This window comes from Papaver somniferum, chromosome 9 (assembly GCF_003573695.1).
Source record: "Papaver somniferum cultivar HN1 chromosome 9, ASM357369v1, whole genome shotgun sequence".
Classification (NCBI taxonomy): Eukaryota; Viridiplantae; Streptophyta; class Magnoliopsida; order Ranunculales; family Papaveraceae; genus Papaver; species Papaver somniferum.
The window spans coordinates 148,450,952-148,473,573 of record NC_039366.1 but is presented as its reverse complement, the minus strand read 5'-3'; the positions used below and the strand labels follow the sequence as shown (position 1 = coordinate 148,473,573).

Here is a 22,622-nt window from a genome sequence, read left to right as displayed (position 1 = left end):
GATGCCTTTCCTGTCATGGATCAAGTTCTTCCTTGCCTATTTGCTGCATTGCCAAAATCAAAACCATTACAAAACCCCAATTCACATATAACAACATCTAAGACGAAACTCGCAAGTTCGACAAACGAAATTTTGCCTGAATAGAATGAATGAGGAAGCATGCCTCTTTGGTTTATCAGGGTCTATTGCAATGGTTTCACCCTTAAGCTTCTTTTTCTTCTGTTGGTTCACTTTCGATTTCTGCAATTACACACTGCATTAGACTCCAATTCCACAACAATTCACAAATTTCGTCGAATGGATGAACAAACAAACCTTGATTATGTTTTCAGTTTTCTCATTCTTCTTAAGCATCAGTAAAGCTTCCTGCTTATGAATGTTGTCAATGGCCTTTTCGGCTTCAATTGATCCCGCTCCTTCCTACAAATCTTACAAACAACAAGAGTTAAAAACAATTCAACTCGATATCGAAAATTCTCGCAAAATGCGTAATCAAGTGTTCACATTGCTTACTTATTTTTCTTGCCATCCTTGGCTTATGCTGCACCTTTTTGCTTGAACTGCAAGTACTGTTCAAGCAATTCCATTGCAGTTTTCTGCTTCTGATCCTCTTCGAGTAGATTCATAGCCTCGTTCTCGCGCTTTTCTTTGCCAACAATCTGCAAGTAAGCTTCTCTATCAGATTTTTTCTCTTCATATAGATTTTTATCTTCTTTAGTTACATTCTTCCATTTGGATCCTAAAATGTTTGAAACTTCTTTGAATTCTGCATATGGGTGCTCTTTTTTAACCTCAGCCCATTGACCTTTGCACCATAAAACATAAGATGATGATGGTTTCTTCATCTCTGGGTTCTTCTGCTTCTTTCTCTCTCAGAGATTGAACCAGTGGAAGACTCCGCACCTACAAAAAAAAATCCCCAAATCAAAATTAAACCCAGATTCAGAAATCTAAGATCAAGAAATTGAAACCCTTAATACATAATTTATCAATTAGCCAAACCCTAAGTCTAGAAGAAATCAAATATCAAGATCAAAACTCAAAACTCAAACCCTAAATCAAAACTTCTGTTTCAACAATTCATGATCAATAAACGAAAACCCTTTATCTAAAAATCAAAACCCCTAATCAGAAACTCTGATTCAGCAAATCAAGATATGGAAACCCGTTATCAAAAATTTATGAACCCTAAATTTAAAAACCAGAGATGAAGAAAGCTATACCACAGTAGGATTAAATTCCTTCAACTTCTGCAATTTCGTCAACTCAATTTAAGTTTCAGCTGTTCTTTCCCTTTAATCTCCAACTCCTCTTCTTTCAATTTCAACATCCCGTCACGATCTTTCTAGCTTCAGTTTTCTCCTTAACCGCAAAGATGAAAAGAAGAAGATGTTTCAAGAACAATAGATGGATTTCTTCCTGACGGGGAAAGGGGCTATGTTTAAGAGCAACGATTTAATTGATTTCTTTTTGAGGGTTTTTTCAGTCTCGATTTGGTGGTGAGGATGAAGAAGATGGATAAGATCGCATGAGGAGACCGAGAGAGAGAAGAAGAAAGAGAAACTGAGATGAGAAATGGGAGAGAGAAAAATGTATTTATACGCTCTATCAAATAATAAAAAATTATTACACCTAAATCGGTTTCCATGGGTCGCGGGATCGGCAGCAATTTTAGGGCAAAATAGTAATTATTCAAAGACGGCTACTAGTCATCTCGGAATTCCTCCGTGTTTTTATTATATCAGAGACGGATATCTTTGGTCAACGGTCCAACTACTGTTATTGAGGGTCTCTGATGTGGGTCCTAGAAACCCCATTTTCCACTAGTGATTTCTTTATTTTTCTTTATTCTTTTGTTCGCTGATTCTTGTGACATTCTACAGATCGAGAAACTGAAAGATAGCTACCATAGGACTGGGAAAGCCAGTACTTTGTTAGCTCTTCTCTCATACACAAATGAGGTAAGAAATTTTCTTTTATGATTTTAAAAAATATATTGTTGCCTCTATTTCTTATCTTCATTTGTGTGTGAAAATTATTGCTGAAGTAGAAGAATCCACCAAAGCTGCGACGACTGGTGATAAGGGTAAAGATATTATTCTCAAAGGAAAATCATCTGCATCCTCTTCAAAGAAAAGAAAGAGAGGGAATTCTCCTCCTCCTTCAAATGTTCATTTCCCTGATGGTTCTGAAGATGATGAAGACAACAAAGATGATGATGACGACTCTGCTGCGAATAAAGATTCTCCACCTGAATCCTCTATGTCACAGTTATCTGGTATCTTCTCTGATTCTTGGCAAGGGATGGGAGATAATTGCATCGCCAGTATATGCAAATCTCTCGCAACTATTTGCAATACTCCTTTGTTGGATGGTGATAGTTCTCTTCGTGGGTCTCCAGATCAGTGACTCCTAGCTTCCTAAATTATCTCAATAGTTTGGTATGCCTTCGTATTTTTACTTCTTATTTATTGTGACTCAAAATTTCTTTTTATTTTAGCATTTCTTGTATTTTCTCGCTGGCTGGAAAAGCTTCTTTCGTTGTTGCCTCAGATCTGGAGAGGAGACGCGAAATTCTTGAAAAGAAGAATCTTCAATTTCGTACAAAGAATGAGGAACTGGAAATTGAAGGTAAGGGTCTTCGTGAGAAGAATGAACAATTAGAAGCTGAAGTCAAAGGTCTTCGCGAGAAGAACAAACAACTGGAAACCAACACTTCTTCGCAAAGGAACAAAATCTCTACTCTTCACAAAGATAATGATCAGCTCTATGGTATGCAATTTTTCTCCTTACTTTTCATTCATTCATCCTATTGTCTTATCTTATTTGATTAATCCTTTTTGCAGACATTTATGGTCTTTCTGATGAAGCCATTCTTCTTCGTTCATTTCCCGATGCCTTAGATAATGACACTCTTCTTAAACATCTTAATAAATCTTTGAATAGTTTCTCTAATGATAAAATTTCATCTCTGCCTTTGAATGAACTTAAATCCAAATTTCGCCTCTTAGAGATTGATCATAGATCTAGTTTAGGTTTATCCAACCAATTTAAACGTTTTTATCTCAATTCTAAAGAGAAGGTCAATGAATTAAGAACCAAGATTAGCAAATTTATAGATGATAAAGATCCTATCTCTGATCAAGGTGTTAAGGCTTTGGCGAAATTCCAAGAGACTCTTCTTGAGGTTCAACTTGAAAGAGATGAATCCAATCGTCAAAATGTTGTGCTTAGCGAGAGGGAAAACCAAGTTCGTTCTCGTCTTCTCATAAATAGTGATGATGAGTTCGCTTGGCCCACGACAATCTTGGATAACGCCAGAAAAGATTTAGGTGTAAATGTTAGTCTCCAAGTTGAGCATACAGCCTTGATTAGAGATATGATTTCTGATAGAGAAGGTCATTAACCGTTTTCCTTTATTAATCTTTGTTTTTTCACGAGTTTTTATCAAGTTACTGATTAATTGCTATATGCTTCGCAGGATCTGAAAGTAGATATCGCCAAAGAGTTGAGGAACTTGAAGCTGAAAAAAGAGGAACTCGCAAAGAATCTTTCTTCTCGCAACGAAAAATATTCTAGATTAAAGAATCAAATCAAGATCACTGTTGCGAACTTTAAGAACGATTCTTTGCATTTTCGCAATCGAACTATTCAAATGGTTTGTGATGACCATAGTATTCCTCACTCTGATTACCCTTGTCTCTTGGAGATCCCAAAGAACATTCCTAGTCTGAACATCTCTGATAGCGAAGCTGATGATGAAAAATCTGATGGTGATGAAGGTTCTGATGGAGATAAAGGTTCTGATGCAGACGAAGAAGAGAACAAGTCTGATGGAGATGATGAAGGATCAACTAAGAAGTAGTCTTTGTTTCTTTCTTTGATCTTCTGTAATACTTGTACATTTATTCCTTCTTTTTGTATATTTGCGAATTCTTTTGGTTCCCCATATTCCTTAATATATGAGTTTCTTTCATTTCGACCTGCATTCATTAAAAAAATCCTTTCTTGCAATATGGTTAATCAACACGATCATTAATTTTTGAATTTTTGCGTAAATCTATCATGTGGAGACAAATAACATTTTCTAATTTCATTCATTCCCATACTTGCTTCTGTTATTTGTATCCAAATGAGAGATTTTGCAGATTTTTCTTGTTTTGTGCCTTAACTGTATAATTTCGCAATCATATGCGAAGTGAATTTTGATTCTTTTCAAAATCTCATTCCTGTGTGGTATTATTTTGCCTTCCTATTTAAAGGTCTTATTATGCCACCTCTTGTCATTGTGACAAAATCGCAGGACGTCCTTGCATTTTCATGCAAAAACCCATTGATCTTGCCTTAACTTTTTCTTTTGTATTATTCCCTCTTCAGGAATGTTGCGACAATATGACAGGCCTAAATATTCTTGCGAAAATAAAGCCCCATTACATTGTCGTCTTGCGACGAAATCGCCGGACGTCTTCGCATTTTCATGCGAAAACACATTGATCTCGTCTTATCTTTCTCTTTAGTATTATTGCCTCTTCAGGATTGTCGCACAAATATGACAAGCCTTAATACCCTAGCGAGTAAAAAGCCTCATGACATTTGCGTCTTAAGACACTTATCATCTCCCTAATGGAGGGTTCCCCCCTTATCTTCCCCCTGGTTGCCCCTTCAAGGAGGCGTACCTCTACCATACAAGGCTGGCTCCTCCCATCTGGTCTTAACAACAACCAGTTGTTTTCGCAGCCTCTTATCCCTTTTACCTATATGGCTTATGGTTACGAGACTGCACCCTAAGTGGGGTTTTCTTCGGGCCGAGTGCAGTATAAGCCAAGACTTGTCAAGAATGGCAAGGTACGCTCCAGACGCCCCTGGCACTCTTGACTCAACCGTGTACCTCGGCGCCTTGGTCATATTTTGCACTCCTTGGGAGAGTCCTTATTACCTTAGTCTCCGAACCTAAGTCATATGCTTAATTTGAGAATCCAAGGTGCCTCTCCCAGATGGGCTTTATTGACCCCAAATCTCCATGACTCGGGTTCCGTGGGCGGTGTAGCCTTTCCCTGAGCCATGCAATAGGTACCCTCTTATATGACGTACTTTAGGTATTACATTTGCCTCTTGCGAAACTGTATTCGCGAACTAGGGTGTACGCCATAAAGGTTCGCCCCTTTCTCTTTTGTCATTGTTCTCTGATTGTCGTTTGTAGAATTCATTATCTCTGCGAGATTCTCGCATATCATCACGTCTTATTTGCACTTCTCAATCTCTTTTTTATCATTCAGTAAAATGTACTTTTGAGAATTTTATTCGTTGCGAGAGTGTCGCAACAAATCAATCATTCATACACTTCTTATTTTTATTACCTTTATCATTCTCTGCTTCTTTGTTATTTTCTGCTACTCCTTCCTTGGTAGTGGTATGTTCACCATTTCTTATTCTGAGCTAGCATTAGTTAAGCAACATTTCTTCTTCTTTTCATTCGATTGCATCCGCTATCAATATCTTACTTCTTTGTGTCTTTTTGATTTTGTGTCGCCAACTTTCTTTCTTGTTTGCTCTTCCTTCGCAGGATTCTACCTCAGTTTCGTAACATTTCTTTCCTTCAAACCAATCTCCTTTTATGATTCCTATGCCGCTGGGGTGAGGGAATTTGACGCACTGGTGGAAAGTTGAAGCTACACCTAGAATCTCATGTAGCCAAGGTCGACCAATTAATGCATTGCAGGGTGATTCTATGTCAACAACACAAAATAGGATTTCATAAGATATTCCCTTCAATGGAATTCGCATAGTAACCTCCCCTTTAGGCTTGTTGGCAGTACCATTAAAACCATATATCTTATATGTTGATGGTATAAGATCATCATCTCTTCCTCCCATGGTTTTATAAGTGTGATAGAATAAGATGTTCACAGAGCTTCCGGTATCGATTAGAATCCTATTAATTTCACATGAGTCTTCAGCTTCATCATCTTCATCTTCTTTCGGTTTTGGATTAATTTCTAATTCTACCACCAATGGATTGTCATGTACCTCTCCACCTTCAGGGACTTCTTCTGTGGTAAAAGAAATAGTCTGCTTCTGCCATTCCTCTAGTGGCGAGATTTTCGCAATGTTCATAATTTCTCTTCCATCATTGTCTCTTGCGAACACTCTACTCAAAACATTGTCATGAAAATCTTCAATTGTCTTGTATGAATGTACTATGGAGTGACAGAATATATTCTTTTCTTTTGCACTAACTTCTACGAAGAACGTTTCCTTTTCTTTCACCGTGTTTACTCTGTGATGCTCTGGTGATGGTGGTGGTTGAGATTGTGGGTGTCCTACCAAAAAGTGGTTTAGTATTCCTTGATCTATCATTCTCAGAATAATTCTATTTATATTTCTGCAATCATTTGTAGTATGTCCGTGAAAATGATGATAAGAACAGAACTCATGACTTCTGCGGCTTTGAGGTGGTTCCGTTCCCATGTTCCATGGTGTTGGTATATTCTCCATCAAAATTATAGCTTCCCATATTTTCTCAACACTTGCATTCAGAGGTGGCATTTTGATTTCTTCCCATACTACTTTGTGACCTCCTTGTCCTCTATTATAATTTTGTCTTTGACCTCCACAAGTTTCTTGCGGCTGATCAAGTATTTGAATCTTATTGTTTCCACCACAATTGTATAAATTTCTTTCTCTTTCATACTCCTCTTGATCTCGGCTTCCCATAGCCACCAGTTTCTGTCGATTGTCCTTTTCTTGTTGTATTTGCAAAGTGCTCGCCACTGTGTTTATTAGTTTAGGTAATAAGCTTGCATTCGCTGCTTGTGAATTGGTTTTCGCAACTGGGTATAATTCAATTTCATTTTGACTTTCTTCTAGAACGATATACTCTTCCTGAAGTTCTCGCAGTTCAGTCATTGTGATTGTATTCTTGACTCTGAAAATTTGGATATACAATAGATTGGTTGCGAACATAGCATTGATAAATGATAAGATAAGATATCTCTCATCCACACGGCCAGCCATTTCGCTACACATAGTCCTCCATCTTTTAGTTAGGTGATTCAAACTTTTACCAATCCTTTTGTTTTAATCCAAATACGTCTTCAATACCAGGTCGCGAAGAATTGTTACTTATATATGCTCCCAGGAATGTAGTCTGCAAATGATTGAAGGATGTTATTGTATTCTTTGGTAAACCTTCGAACCATTTTAATGCCTCCCCTGTTAGGCTGGATGCAAAATACATGCACAATACGGCATCATGATTTTCCCATTGTAGCATGCATCTCACATAGGCTTTAATGTGTTGAATTGCACAAGTTGTTCCATCAAAACTGTTGGTCAATGCAGGAAAATTGCATTTCGGGGGTATTCCTCCTAGTTGTACTTCTCTTGTAAATGGATTTTTCGCAGCTTCCTCTATAGCTTCATCTAATTGTCTTCTGCCTACTTCTCCTCTATTGTTCAGCATTCCTCTCATTTCTTCTAATTCTTTTAAGATTTGTCCAATTGCGTCTGAGTTTTGATCCATTGGTCTCTTTAATTTCGCTTCCCTTCTTCTACGTTCATGTCTTTCTTCTCTTGCGAAATTATGTATTTCTTCTTCATCATCCTCATCTAGTCTTCTTCTGCGATTCTCTTCCTCAACTCTATCTTGAATTCGCATATGATGATATCTCTCATTTTCCCCTCTACGATTTTGTTCATTTCTTATCAATTCCATTGGTTTTCTTTCAGCATTCCTTCTATCATACTCTTCATTGAGATTACCGTTATTCCGGTTTTGTGTACACCTTCTTTCTCGATTGTCTTGGTTATTCTAGCGAATCGCCTCCTGCAGCTCTTGTTCTTCCATTTCTGCTCTCAATCTTTCACTTTCGCGAGTTAAACGTGCTTGTTCAGCATAGTGTCTTTCAATTTCTTCTTCTATCGTTTGTTGATTTCTTTGAGCTTCTATCTCATGTAAAATTCTCTTTCCTTCCTCTCGATTCCCTTCGCCATCTTGATTATTTTGTACCTGACGTTGTCCATTCTCTTGATTTCTATCATTTTGCCTATCATCAAAAGTTTCATTTTGTGGAACGTAACGATCATCAGTCCTTTCTCTATCTTCGCGATGTTCTTCATTAGGATTTGATATTTTTTCTCGAATATTATTTCCAGCATTAATTGTGGGTGAGTTTCGCCTCATTTCTCACCTAGTCGATCTTGAATATGATCTTGTAGTACTTCTAGATCTTCTACTCTGTAGTCTCATATTTTCCATTCTCAATTCGTGATTTTGCCTTGTTAGATTTGCACGTTCTTCTGCTTCATCTCTTCTTTCTTCATGTATTCTTCGTCTCAGTGTTTCTAACGCTCCAATTTCCTCATCTCCATGAATTATTCCTTCATCTGCTTCTTGATTTCTCTATATTTGTCCATGGTTCCTGGTTTGCTGCTCTTCTTCTACTTCTTCTGCTGAATTTGATCACCAAGTGTGTACGCTCACTCTATCATAATCCATAGTTCTATTTTGTACCGGTGTTTGTTGAACTGGTTGTTGAATTTATTTTCTCCATCATTTCTCCTTCTAGTAGATTCTCCCATTTCACTTCTCTCCCTTCCAGCAAGTCTTTTACTTCTTCTTCTAGCAGTTGTCGGTTGTTCCGATATATTTCTCCTTCTAGCCATTTCTTCAATACTAATGAATTGCAAGAGATTCCGTAAAATTCTTCACCAGTTATTCTAATTTCCCACAAAACAGAATATTAATCTTCAACTTTTTCTAGGGAGATCTTCAATATTCGTTCCCTGTTTCTAGCGCCATTATGTAGTTGCAGGAAATCCTACACAACACCCCTTATAAGATTTCATTAACATTCAACTCATTTTTGGATTAACAATCTTAATTTTATTGATCAATCTTTAAACAATCTTACAAGAAAAGATAAAGGAATCAAAAATAACCTCTACTCTAAATTTTCTCACTCCTATTTACTTGCTTCTCACTTAAAAAAGATATCTCTCTTTTTTCTTTACAACTGAATGACTATTTATAGGGAAATTCATAGTGGAAGACAGCTAATCTGTCCTTTATTTTCGGATATGGTTTGCGACATTCTCGCAACCTTACAAATGTTAATCTCGCAAACTCCCTAATTTTCGCAGGACCATCACATTTTTCTCATGATTTAGCTGACGTCGTTTATTATGTCATTTCTGAAGTTGTTCTGCGACATTGTTGTGTTGTGTTGTTAATAATTTCGCTGAGGCATTATTGCTGCGAGATTATGATCCTACATATGTCGACATCCTTACTTATTTGTAAGTCCTCTTTCATACTTACAACCTTGAAACCGATTTTCCACACTTCCAAACAAGTTTAGAATTGGTTCATCTGACTTTCAAGAACTATGTGATTGATCAAGAACACTCAATCACAAATCATGGGTTTCAAGGTTCTACCAAAACAAGTTGCGGTTCTACCTCCATGTGAGTACTGTGCATAGTCACACTAGCTTTCCAAAATTCGGTTGACGAGGTACTAGGATCGGTTCCCCACATATATATAATATCTAACTTGTACTTGTTGCACATGTCCATAGGATCGGTTCCCCATTGCCTAAAAATGTGTTTCACATGTCCATAGGATCGGTTTCCCTTTCTGCTAAAAACTTGATGCACCTCATACAAGGATCGATTCCCCTTTGTGATGTGTTGCACCTCTTACTAGGATCGGTTCCCCTTTACCCAGAGTCAGTCATACACAAAATAAAAAACTCGATGATACCATCTCAGGTGATTACTTAAGATCGGTTTCTCTAATAAAAGTCATACCAATACAAAAATCAGGCCTTTGTGTATAATTTTACCAAGAGCACACACAAGTCATGAGCGGTTATACTAATCACACATATTGGTAGTCCAAAATAGATGCAATGAATAACAATACCAATAATGCCTGGCGATTTCCTTTTCGATTCACAAAACAAGTTCATGAATTTACTTCCTTAAAACACATGTAAAATATTTTTTTCTAGGATGAAATCCTCACCTCATACCCATACATAATCACAATAGCATTTAAACGATTATGTCGATGTCTTATTTACAAAGTTTAATGGTTAAGCAATAATCCTCGTATTGTATTCCTTAATACTATGTATAACTAGAGTGTCATTCATGCTTCGCAGTTTTGTTTTCAATATACACGACTTGAAAGATACGTTATGGAATGAAACAGTTCAAGTAAAATATCACTAACCTCAAGTGGAAGGATGATGTTGTCGTTGTAGCTTCTTACATCTTCACTTCTTCAAGTCTTCGCAATACTTGTAATGTCTCATATCCTAATACTTTCAAGCTAACCTATACGAAGTTGACTCTAGTACATAATCAAGCGATTCTTTAAATGAGTTTTGATTCACTAAAATATGAAAACCAAACTTGACATACCAACGCTTGGTGGGTTCAACCGAGCTATGCTCTAACCAAGTTATTTTCATGTCAATCAGGCTCGCGGATTCTATCTGTTCGATCTGTTGATTGTATTGAGAAAGAGATAAAGCTCTTTGATATCTTCCTTGATTGAGTCTCACTTTTAAGTTGGTGCTCTCGGAATTATATTGGAGTCTAATCCATACAAATTTCCTAACAAAATATTGGGTGTGGTTGTTATACCCCCGCGTATTAAAAAATAATATTATTCATGCTTTGATTATAATGTGTCCTAGTAAGCCAACTGTTCTTATTTCTTTTATGTATGGTTCTACCTCCACTGAACCTAAGAAAACCCAATGGAAATTTATTTCTGAGTTTAATAAGGATGTTCAACAGCCTTGGTTAGTATTAGGTGACTTGAATTTCCATCTAGATAGAAATAATAATAGTTCTCACACTTTGGTTCAAAATGCAGTTAATGAAGCCGGTTTAATTGATATTAGGTATGAAGGAAGGTGAAAAGGCGAGGGTACCCAAATACACCTCAAGCTACAACTTTTCCTACCTATAAGTCCTTTCTCTGAAAGTGATTGTCAATGGACTGAATCGAGACAATGCAACTAATCGGTTCACACTTCGTATGATCTTCAATGGATACGAGATCGAGACAATACAACAACGAAGTATGTTTACTTGATAAAAAGGTTCGGACTTAACCAAACACAATAGGATTGCTTATCAAGTAAATAGGAATTAACGTTTGTGTAATTTACTTTAATTATAATAAAACAATTATAATGCAAAAATATAAAGCAAATGACACAACAAGATTTTGTTAACGAGGATACCGCAAGTGCAGAAAAACCCCGGGACCTTGTACAGAATTGAATACTTTCAGGATTAAGCCGCTACACAAAATTACACCAACTTCGTATAGTTGAGACCAAGCAACTAAACCTATAGTTCACCTAGTTCCGTCTGTATTCCCACGCCTCCAACTTATGAATAAGTCACATACTTGGAACAATTCCTTTGGTTCGTATTCCAAACAATAAAGGAACAACAAATCTGTTTGGTATCAACTCTAGTCAACCAAGTGATGTGAGTTGGACAAAGGCTCTTCTATTTATCTTAACATAAACTCCTTCGTCAGGTTCTTAGACCTATCTTATGTTCAATCACCAAAGGTAATTGTTAAGATTTTGCAATGAATACTTTTAATCGCAAAGAATTGTATTGATGCCGATCTACACAACTAATAAATCCAATCTACCACAAGGATTAACCGATCATAATTGGATCCTCTTATACCGAAACAAGTATTGTGCACACCAAAGATTATGAACGCCAAATCAGAAATCTTCAATATCTTCTTTGTCTTCAAATCTTCTTAGATCTTCAATAAACACCTGCACACAACATCTTGAATCTCTTGTGATCAATCACGCATAGAACGAACTCTGTTAACTATGGATTATCACAAGATCGTCTTTAGCACTAACAACAGTCTAAAGATCCCTGTCGAAACTTCGATCTAGTTTGAGTGAATTTTATATCAGAAGAGAAGATTCTCAAGCATAAAAAAATTAGGTGCAATCAAATTTCAACCGCCGTTAGTCAATCAAATCAATCGAAAACACAAGATAAACCGCAATTATCTAGTTTCCCACCAACGGTACTCGTAGAGCTTCTCAATCCCAAAGAAGACTTTAAACTGAGCGGCCATAAGAGATTTCGCCTAATTAGGTTACTATCCTCTCCGAATAGGCGGCTACACCAGTAACAACACAACCGAGGAAGTTTGCTGTCACGAAGGATTAGTTTACTAGAAATGCAAACTTCAAGTATTTATAGACAAGGAAGTTTGGACACCAAGGAATTTCCAAAATCGAAAATATTCTCAAAGATATCCAATATATTCAAAATTCGGTTTCCATAATTCCTGGAAATGCTCTGTCCAAAATAATGACCGAAATCTCTTTGGAAATCTTTAACTAGTAAATGCACATTACTAATTCTTATTTTCCTAAAATAAAATTAAGACTTTAATTAAAAGATTCTTAACTTATTTATGTTTCGATCCAGGGATTTTCTTCCTTTAGCTATTAAGGAATAACTTTGAACAATAAAACATAAACATTATTGCACGTGTTCAAAGTATGCCGACATCCTTACTTTGTAAGTCCTCTTTCATACTTACTACCTTAAAACCGATTTGCCACACTTCCAAACAATTTAGAATTGGTTCATCTGACTTTCAAGAACTATGCGATTGATTAAGAAACACTCAATCACAAATCATGGGTTTAATGGTTCTAGCAAAACAAGTTTCGGTTCTACCTCCATGTGAGTATTGTGCATAGTTACACTAGCTTTCCAAAATTCGGTTGACTAGGTACTAGGATCGGTTCCCCACATATATATGGTATCTAACTTATATGTGTTGCACATGTCCATAGGATCGGTTCTCCACTTATATGTGTTGCACATGTCCATAGGTTCAGTTCCCCTTTCTGCTACAAACTTACTGCACCTCATACAAGGATCGATTCCCCTTTGTGATGTGTTACACCTCTTCATAGGATCGGTTCCCCTTTACCCAGATTCGGTTCAACAAATCACAAACTCGAACATACCATCTCATGTGATTACTTAAGATCGGTTTCACTAATAAAAGTCATACCAATACATAAGTCAAGTCTTTGTGAATAGTTTTACCAAAACGACAAACAAGTCGTGAGCGGTTATAATAAATCACACATATCGGATGTTCACAAGATATGCAATGAATAACAATTCCAATAACGCCTGGCGATTTGCTTTTCGATTCATAAGCAATTTTATGAACTTACTTCCTTAAAACACATGTAAAACATTGTTTCTTAGGATGAAATCCTCACCTCATACCCATACATAATCACGATAGAATTTAAACGATTATGTCGATGTCTTATCTACAAAGTTTAATGGTTAAGCAATAAAATTCATATTGTATTCGTTAATACTATGTCTATCTAGAGTGTTCATGCTTCGCAGTTTCGTTTTCAATATGCACGACTTGAAAGATACGTTGGGGAATGAAACAGTTCAAGTCAAATATCACTAACCTCAAGTGGAAGGATGATGTTGTTGTTGTAACTTCTTACTTCTTCACTTCTTCAGGTCTTCGCAATACTTGTAATGTCTCATATCCTAATAATTTCAAGCTAACCTATACGAAGTTGACTCTAGTACATAATCAAGCGACTCTTAAAATGAGTTTTGATTCACTAAAATATGACAACCAAACTTGACATACCAACACTTGGTGGGTTCAACTGAGCTATGCTCTAACAGTAGGAATTATACCTGGACTAGTAATTCTTATAGAACATGGACTAGGAAAGCTAGATTAGATATGGCCCTAAACATTAATGATTGGTCCTTGAATTTTAGAAATACTTAACTTCTTCATTTGAACTTTATTGCTTCTGATCACTGCCCTATTTTGCTCATAACTGATCTTATACCTTAGCATTTATGGAGGCCCTTTAAATTCTTTAGGACCTGGATAGAAAATAATACTTTTAAACAAAATCTTGAATTATCTTGGAATGTTTATGTTAATGGTAGAAAAGACGAGGGAACCCAAATATACCACAATCTTAAACTTTTCCACCTATAAGTCCTCTTACCGAAAGTGATTGTCTATGGACTGAGTCGAGACAATACAACTGTTAGAGCACTGCTCGGTCGAACTCGCATGCGTTGCTATATCAAGCATGTTTGTCAATATTAGTGATCAAAACTATATGTCTTCATTTCTAGTTTACTTATGACCAAGTCTCGGTCTAGGATAGTTAAGTGCAGTTGAGCTCCAGACTCCATGGCGATCATCTTATGAAGACGAAGAACTACTCGAGGAATAAGTGGAACTTCATCCGACAAAAAGGTATGTAGAGACTTGAACTTATTTGTCACTCAAAAGTCTTTTCTATCTCCTACTCTTGAGATAAAGTCGTATAAGTATGATAGTTTTCATACATACACATTTTCTATTTCGAGCCGAGTTTACTCGCGTAACTTTTTCTCGAAATATGTGTTGGTGAGATTTTGCTTTAACCATTTTCATATTTACCCGTGACGCAAGTCATGAAGACGTTTCAATCTTGAAAATAGCTTTGATGACGATAGTCGTGAATAACGATTGTTATAACATTATAGAAGAATGTTTCAATGATTGAAATGTAGAGTTGAGATTACCAACTATGGATATAAGCATATATGGTGTGTTCACACATTAGTGTATAAATTCATGTGCCGGAAACCAAGTGCGTGCATATGTGTGCATGCGGTATTGGTGAAGGAGACAGGTTGAGTACGCGTACCCGTACGCGTACCTGCAGAAGTTTTCATACCTAAAATTTCTGCTGAGTTTGTAAGTTTGCAAACTAGTAAACCAGACACCTTAGGTACGCATACCCGTACAGGTACCTACGGAAGTTTTCGAACGGAAAATTTCTGCTAAGTTTTTAAACTCAAATCCGGTAGCTAAGGTACGCATACCCGTACGCGTACCCAAGCTGGTTATTTCTCAAATCGGTTGTTCATGAACTTAAAATAATAAATTATAAGGAATGCAATCTTTGCAAACCGTGGCTATATTGTTCATGAATTGATTCAAGTGAATCAAACCGATTTTGTTTCAATTGTGTCTATGAATAAAGACCTAAGCAATTGAACAACTCTTGAACTAGTTCTTATGAGTCATTTGAACTAGTTATGAGAAAGATGAATACGGTTAATATGAAAGTGCTCATACGGCTAACCATTGGTTAACTATTTGAGAACCAACTAAGTGTACACGCTTAGGTACGGTTACTCAAACCTAAATGAATACATTTCATTTGTGTATGACAAGCTAAGCTTCGACCTAACGGTTGAAAGATATTAGCTTGGAGAAATCAGGTTTTTCATCTAACGACAATTATTGAATGCTTTGTTACCAAGGTAACTTGGATTGCAAACCCTGATTTGAAAACAATATAAAGGAGACAGCTAGAAACTGGAAAAACTAATCCCCACACCTCATGTGTGATACTATTTGGTTTTGCTAGAGTCGATTCTCTTTTAACCTTAGGTTTCTTCTAGAGACCCTGTAGGTTAACGACTGAAAGACTTCATTGGGATTGTGAAGCCAGAAGAAACTACTTTCTTGTAGTTGAGCGATTTGATCTTACCATTTTCTATCGTACGAGTTCAATTGAATAATTGACTTGAGATTATATCTTCGATAGGGCAAGATAAAAAGAAATCACAAACATCTCCGTCTCATCGTTTGTGATTCCACAATATCTAGTTTCGCTACCATACGATTTAGATTATTGTGAGGTGATTGATAATACTAGGCTATTCTTCGGGAATATAAGTCCGGGTTATCAATTAGTTCATGTTCACCTTGATTTATCAAAATACGGAACAAAACTCATAGGTTTATCTGTGGGAGACAGATTTATCTATTATCATAGACTTTTCTGTGTGATATAGATTTGTTTATTGAAGTCTTCGACTTTGGGTCGTAGCAACTCTTAGTTGTGGGTGAGATCAGCTAAGGGAATCAACTGCGTAGTATCCTACTGGGATCAGATACGTAAGGAGCGTAAATGTACCTTGAATCTGTGTGAGATTGATTAGGGTTCAACTACAGTCCAGACCGAAGTTAGTTTGTAGTAGGCTAGTGTCTGTAGCGGATTAATAAATGTGGTGTTCAATCTGGACTAGGTCCCGGGGTTTTTATGCATTTGCGGTTTCCTCGTTAACAAAACTTCTGGTGTCTGTGTTATTTCTATTCCGCATTATATTTTGTTATATAATTGAAATATCACAGGTTGTGCGTTGAGATCAATCAATTAGAATATCCAAGCTTTGGTTGTTGATTTACATTGATTGACACTTGGATATTGGTCTTTGGTACCATCCAAGTTTATCTCTCTAGCATTTGATACATACTCGCAGATTTCTATTTGCTTGAGTAAAGATCAAATCGAAAGATAGAGATATTAACTCCTTGATATACTTTCTATTAAGATTGAGTCTGACTGTCTAGTGGATTCTCTTAAAAGTATATTAGAGTTATTCCATACAGATTGCTAATCGAAATATTGGGTGAGGTTGTTGGACCCCCGCCTTTTCAATTGGTATCAGAGCGGGCAAACACGTTTAAGACCTTACAAGTCTGTGTTTGTAGCAATCTGACTCTATGGACAGAGGTGATATCTCTATTAACATACCACCAGTCTTCGATGGATCTAATTACTTATGGTGGAAAATTGCTATGCGAGCTTTTCTTCAAGCACGTGATTTTCAATCATGGGTATATGTAGTTAATGGCTATGATGCTCCCGTTGTAGCACTAGGAAATGTAAACGTTCCCAAGAATATTGGTGAATATAGTCCTGCCGAGATACTTGTTGCAAAGCAAAATTCCGACGGTTCGAATGCCATCATAAATGGCATTACCCCAAATCTTCAGCACCATGTGTCAAACTGCACTAGGTATAAAGATGTGTGGGATATCTTAGAAATCGTATTCGAAGGTAATACCAGTTAAAAGGAATCTAGGCTTCAAAACCTTAATTCCGATTGGGAAAACCTTCGTATGGCAGATGAAGATTCATTTGACGAGTTTAATCACAAAGTGTCTGAAATTGTTAATGCATCTTTTGCATTGGGTAAGACTATTCCTGAAAAGGACATTGTGATGAAAATTTTCAGATCGCTGTCATCTAGATACGACTCTAAGAAGCATGCCATCATTGAGGGAAATAACCTTGATACACTTTCCAGAAAAACTCTGATTGGAAAGGTAAAAATTCTTGATCTTGACACTAGCAGAACGTTCGCGCTCAACGCTGTGACCAAAACAGATGTATCCTCTCACTTGTCTTGGGCTGATGAATGTTGCTCCAATCATGTTAATCTTGATAAATCACTGATAATCAGAAAGGTCAAGGATTTGATAAAGAGGGGGAATAGAGGTGATGAATATCCATCTTCAGTTAATGCTTCAGATGATTCAATAGAAGAAAAATCTACTTTGGATGTCTCAGATGAGTCTACTACAGATTCTCTCTTCACTTCGACTTCTGACTCAGAATTGAGTATGATATAGATATTCTTGATCTCTCGAATAAAGAGATTCTTCAAGAGAACCTTCACTTAAAGGCCTCCTTGAAAAAAATTGAGTCATCACTCCAGGTGAAAAATATTGAGATAGAGCGTCTCAACGATAAGTTCGTCAGAACCAAGTCTCTAAAGGAAGAAGAGATTAACACTCTCAAGTATGACCTGCAAAGGTTATCTGGAAGCTCTGACAAAATTGCAGCAATGTTATTTGGTCAGAGATCCTTTGGAAACACGAATGGGTTAGAGTTTAAAAGCAAAACTCAAAGCTCAAAGTTGTTCATCCAACTAATCAAGGAACAACAACTGTTGATTGTTGTGTTAAACAGGAAGGGTCACATAATGACGAAAAATCCTCGTTAATTTGTTCGTTTTGTGGACATTCTAAGCATGATCAAAACACTTGTTGGAGATTCAGAAGGAGCAATAAGAGAATCACCAAACTTCAAGAGAACATGAAGAAAATGAATCTTGGTCCGGATAACCAAGCCCTTGTAAAAAAATCCAGATCCAGACGAGGTAAGAAATCTGTTTAAACGACAACCAGTGATAAGCCACGGAAAAATAAGAAGTGTGAGCATATGGCTCACTCTGTCACCAACTAATGCTGGTGACGTCTGCATCCTCATTTTTAGCTTGGGAAAAATGAGGTTTGCACTAAAAATGGCTCAAGTTGTTACTTTTGTAAATCTTTTTCTTATATTTGTGTTTGTGGGTGAAAACCGTTTCTGCTGATTTTGGTAATTTCGGGTGCGTGGATGAGAAACGAATCTAAACCCTAAACAATGCACTGCACGGGAGTACTTTTGATTCGAGAGATCAATTTGTACAATCCTGGCCTAAACCAAGAAATGGTCGTTCCAGGCTTGCTTCGGTCACAAAGTGAAAGAGAAGGTTGGTCTTAGGGAGGGAAGCAAAGAGAGTGTTGAGACCAGAATCGTTGATTCTGAAGGTGTGGTTGTTTATGACTTGTATTTGAAAGTAAAACTGGCCAGCAGAATGGAAAGCTACCAGGTGATTTCTAGATACTGTATTGTTGCCGATCAAAACTTGTTTTTTGGTGAAAATAGGTGAAGCCTATTTATACAAGTCATATTGAAACGTACCCTGGTCTCGTAGGAAGTGGAAATGATTGAGTGGTGGAAGAATAGAGTAACGTGTAACCGTCAGACGTTATGCTTCCATGATGAGAGAAGTGAATTAGTGTAACCGTCAGTCATTACGCTTCATTGATGAAGGTAATCAATTGTTTACACCGTTACTTTTCACCACCACTAATTGTCCTACTTCATGAAACTTTCTTGTAACGGGCGCATTGCACGCCGCACGCTGTAAAGCGCCAGAACAATACCCTGATGAGTATCTCCCAGTTTGTGACATGTTTGATGTCTCGAGTGTTTTCGTGGAGAACATGTAGCAGGTTGCTATGTGTGGAAAGTCAAAGTCAAGAGACTTTGCCATAGGAAAATAACATGTGATGTTATTAGGCTTGCCTTGGTCGGCCGCCTAAAACATGCCACAAGTCCGTCAGTTTGGTGGCGAACTTGAATGGCTGAGATTACATCTCATGAGGAAGGGTAGTCGTTGATTATGGCCACATCTTTGTTATGTAGAAAAGTGGCGCCATTAGCATAGTAGCGCCTGGCGTAGCCGTGGCGTAGCGGGTTTCCTGGGGCTTGCCGCAAGTCCGTCATTTCAGTGGCGAACTTGGATGGCTGAGATTGCATCTCATGAGTAAGAGCGGCCATTGATTATGGACGCATTTTGTTGTATAGCGAAGTGACGCCATTGGCATAGTAGCGCCTGGTGGAGCCATGGAGTAGCGGCATGCCAGTGGCGTAGCCATGGCATAGTGGCATGCCAATGGCGTAGTCGCGGCATAGCGGCATGCTAGTATCCGTGGCATGGCGGCATGCCAATGGCATAGCCGTGACATGGCGGCATGCAAGTAGCCATGACATGGCGGCATGCTAGTAGCCATGGCGTAGCGGCATACTAGTAGCCGTGGCATGGCGGCATGCCGATGGCGTTGTGGCATGGCCACGCCTGTGGCGTTGTACCATGGCCAAAGCTAGGATTTGGCACCGTGGTAAGAATTAGAGCTTGGCGACGTGTCCAAGGCTAGGATTTGGCGTCGTGGTAAGAATTAGGGCTTGGCGGCGTGGCCAAGCCTAGGATTTGGAGTCGTAGTAAGAATTAGGGCTTGGCGGCGTGTCCAAGGCTAGGATTTGGCGCCGTGGTAAGAATTAGGGGTTGGCGGCGTGGCCAGGGCTAGGATTTGGTGTCGTGGTAAGAATTAGGGCTTGGCGGCATGGCCAAGGCTAGGATTTGGCGCCGTGGTAAGAATTAGGGCTTGGTGGCGTGGCCAAGGCTAAAGTGGCATGCTACTGCGGCAGAGTGGCATGTTGGCATGTCGATCAATATATTGTTGTGGTAAGGCGCGTTTGGCTTGCCAGTATGGTGGCGCGGCAGGGTGCGTTTGGCCTTTAATGTATGGTGGCAAGTTCAGAGTGACTTGATTGGCCAAGGAAAGGGGTCGGACAAACATAAGGCGCGGCTACACTTCTGGTGAAAGTGTGGCGGCTTTAGAGCGACCTGATTGGTCGATTAAAAGAGGGTCGGACAAGCATGGGCGTGGATACACTTCTGGTGAGAGTGTGGCGGCTTTAGAGAGACCTGATTGGTCGATGGGAAGTGGGGCCGGAAGTATGGGCCCAGCCACAATTTATGTGTGTGTGGATTTGAGGCGACACGATTGGTCGAGAGAAATAGGGCCGGTTTAGGAAGGGGCGTGGCCAATAACAAGTGGCGTCAGTTGGCCTAAGGCATGGCCACGCCTCCCTTTGCTGCTGCGGCTCCTTGTTTTCTGATTCTGAGCAAGGTTTTGCACCTGCTAGTCCATGGAGGATTAATTACCTAGTTTGCCTAGGTTTAATTTCGACGAGCAAGGTCTGATATACTACGCGAGGCGCAAAACCCTAACTTATGCAAGTTAGTCAGGGCAATTGATTGAATTCTATGTGTTGACACAGAGTTTTTTAATTTCTTTGCCAGAGAGCAGCATGCTTTTTCTGATTGAATACCTTATGCAAAGAAATTATCCTTGATATTTGGAAATTCGTGTTACTCTGCTTCGAGTGAACACAAATTGTCATGCCATATCAACATTAATGGTTCAATCGAAGAACATAACATAGAAGGCATTCAAAGGAACTTATATTAAGTGAATATAGGCGAGGAGGCGAAATTTACAGAACATCTGGGATGGTTGCTACATTCCCCAGTCTGGATAAATTTCATGTAAGTATATTGAACGGATCAATAAATATGCCGGTGGAGAGGTTAGCACTCACGGCACCGTTTCCTTACAGAGTAATGTCACATCAGATGCAAGGTTTTACGATTTCAATCCTAAGCTAAAAACCACCATCAACAATTTGTTAAGAAAATATTCTCCTAAGAATATGGAAGGCGGATAATAAATCCTGAAATACTTTTTCAATGTCTTCTAGGGTTTTGGGGTCATAAATCCGTTTTGTTTTTGTCCTCTCTTTTTCATTTCTGTTCAAAAGATACAATCTCATGGCTCTTGTGACTAGAGGGATCACAAAAAGAGATGCAGTTGAAGCAGATAATGTGTATCTTTGTGAAGCAATCTCTTCCTCAAGAGTAAAGAAAGTGAAGTCGACTATCAATGGAGCAGGTTCTTCCTCTAACTGTCTCTTGTCTGTCTGTCTTGAATTTAGAGGCATGGTGAAAGATTTCATCAACAAGAGAAATGATTTAAAATTTCAAATCGTTTCCTCTTTGGAAAAGATAACTCACTATGAAAAATGTTGTCTCTAACCAAGAACACCTTGTGTGAACTAAAAAGAGAACTTAGTTAGTTAACTGACATTTCTGAAGATCTAGAGGAATTGAATGATCCCATAATCAACAGTGTCTTCAATAATGAGAAGGAATTCTCTGTAGATGCTCTGAGAAAGCTCTATAATATCTAAGAAACTTCTTAAAAGAAATTTATTCTTGTTTTTGTTTAAGAAAGATAACTAGGTTTTGGAATAACCATTATTGTGAGTACACATAGCTATGTCCAACGTTTTCATCTTCATGTTTTTAGATTTATTTTCTTAAATTCTAAAGTTGGTTTGGAAGATGATTTTTGCAGTATTAATCTTTATGGTTTTATATATTGCAATGTTTTATGGGATATGCGTGTTTGCGTCCGTGAACTATTATTGTCCCATATATTGTCAAAAGTTATCTCGTTTATATGTCGATATGCATGTATTGATACAAGATCGATGAACTTTTGAAAAACAAAAGTTAAGCCTATTATGTCATTTATTGATGGAAGATAGGTTAAAATCTTTTGTTTACAAGGATTATGTCTATTATATGTCATTGTGCAAATAGTGATGGAAAATAGAATGAATCCTTGTATATTCCGCAGTATTGATCTTCCCTGATCCATATTTTATGTATATATTGTGCGGCTCCATAGGTCTTCTTGTGTGAGCATTTCCAACTAGACTAATCATATATTCGTTTATGGTTATTTTGGTTGTGCATTCCGATTAAGTTAATCATCAGTTCTCTTGTGGTTAGTTCAATTGAGAATTTTGGATACAAAATCTTTTTGTGGATTTTAATGTCCAAAGAAATCCTTCTTTTCTCGTAAAAGTAAGGTCACTCTTGTTGTTCTTTCGGGAATGACATCAAATGGGGGAGAGTTCTTTTGAACTTGCGCTTAATTGCCATATCTTTGTGGGGAGTGCGGCTGTGGAATATTTGAGGAGTTATCTTGTATCTTTATAAACTCCGTGATGAATGCATTTAGCTTCGGATTTATGATTGCATCTAAACAAAGTTGATATGTACTTTTCTTTGGTCTTGAAGTGTCTCCATGAAAATTTTCATTAAGATCCCATTTTCGTACCTTTGCCAATTTTATTGACAAAAAGGGGGATAATTAATATGTAGTTCACACTACAAATACATATGGTTTTCGGATCATTATGTAAGGGGGAGTGGTTTTCGTGTTGAGA

The 22,622-nt window shown here is 37.8% G+C and overlaps 1 pseudogene; it reads right to left on the bottom strand.

Annotated features, from left to right (window-relative positions):
• Positions 1-353: 353 nt before the first annotated feature.
• Positions 354-21,326, bottom strand: LOC113312698 (annotated as a pseudogene).
• Between the last annotated feature and the right edge of the window lie 1,296 nt (positions 21,327-22,622).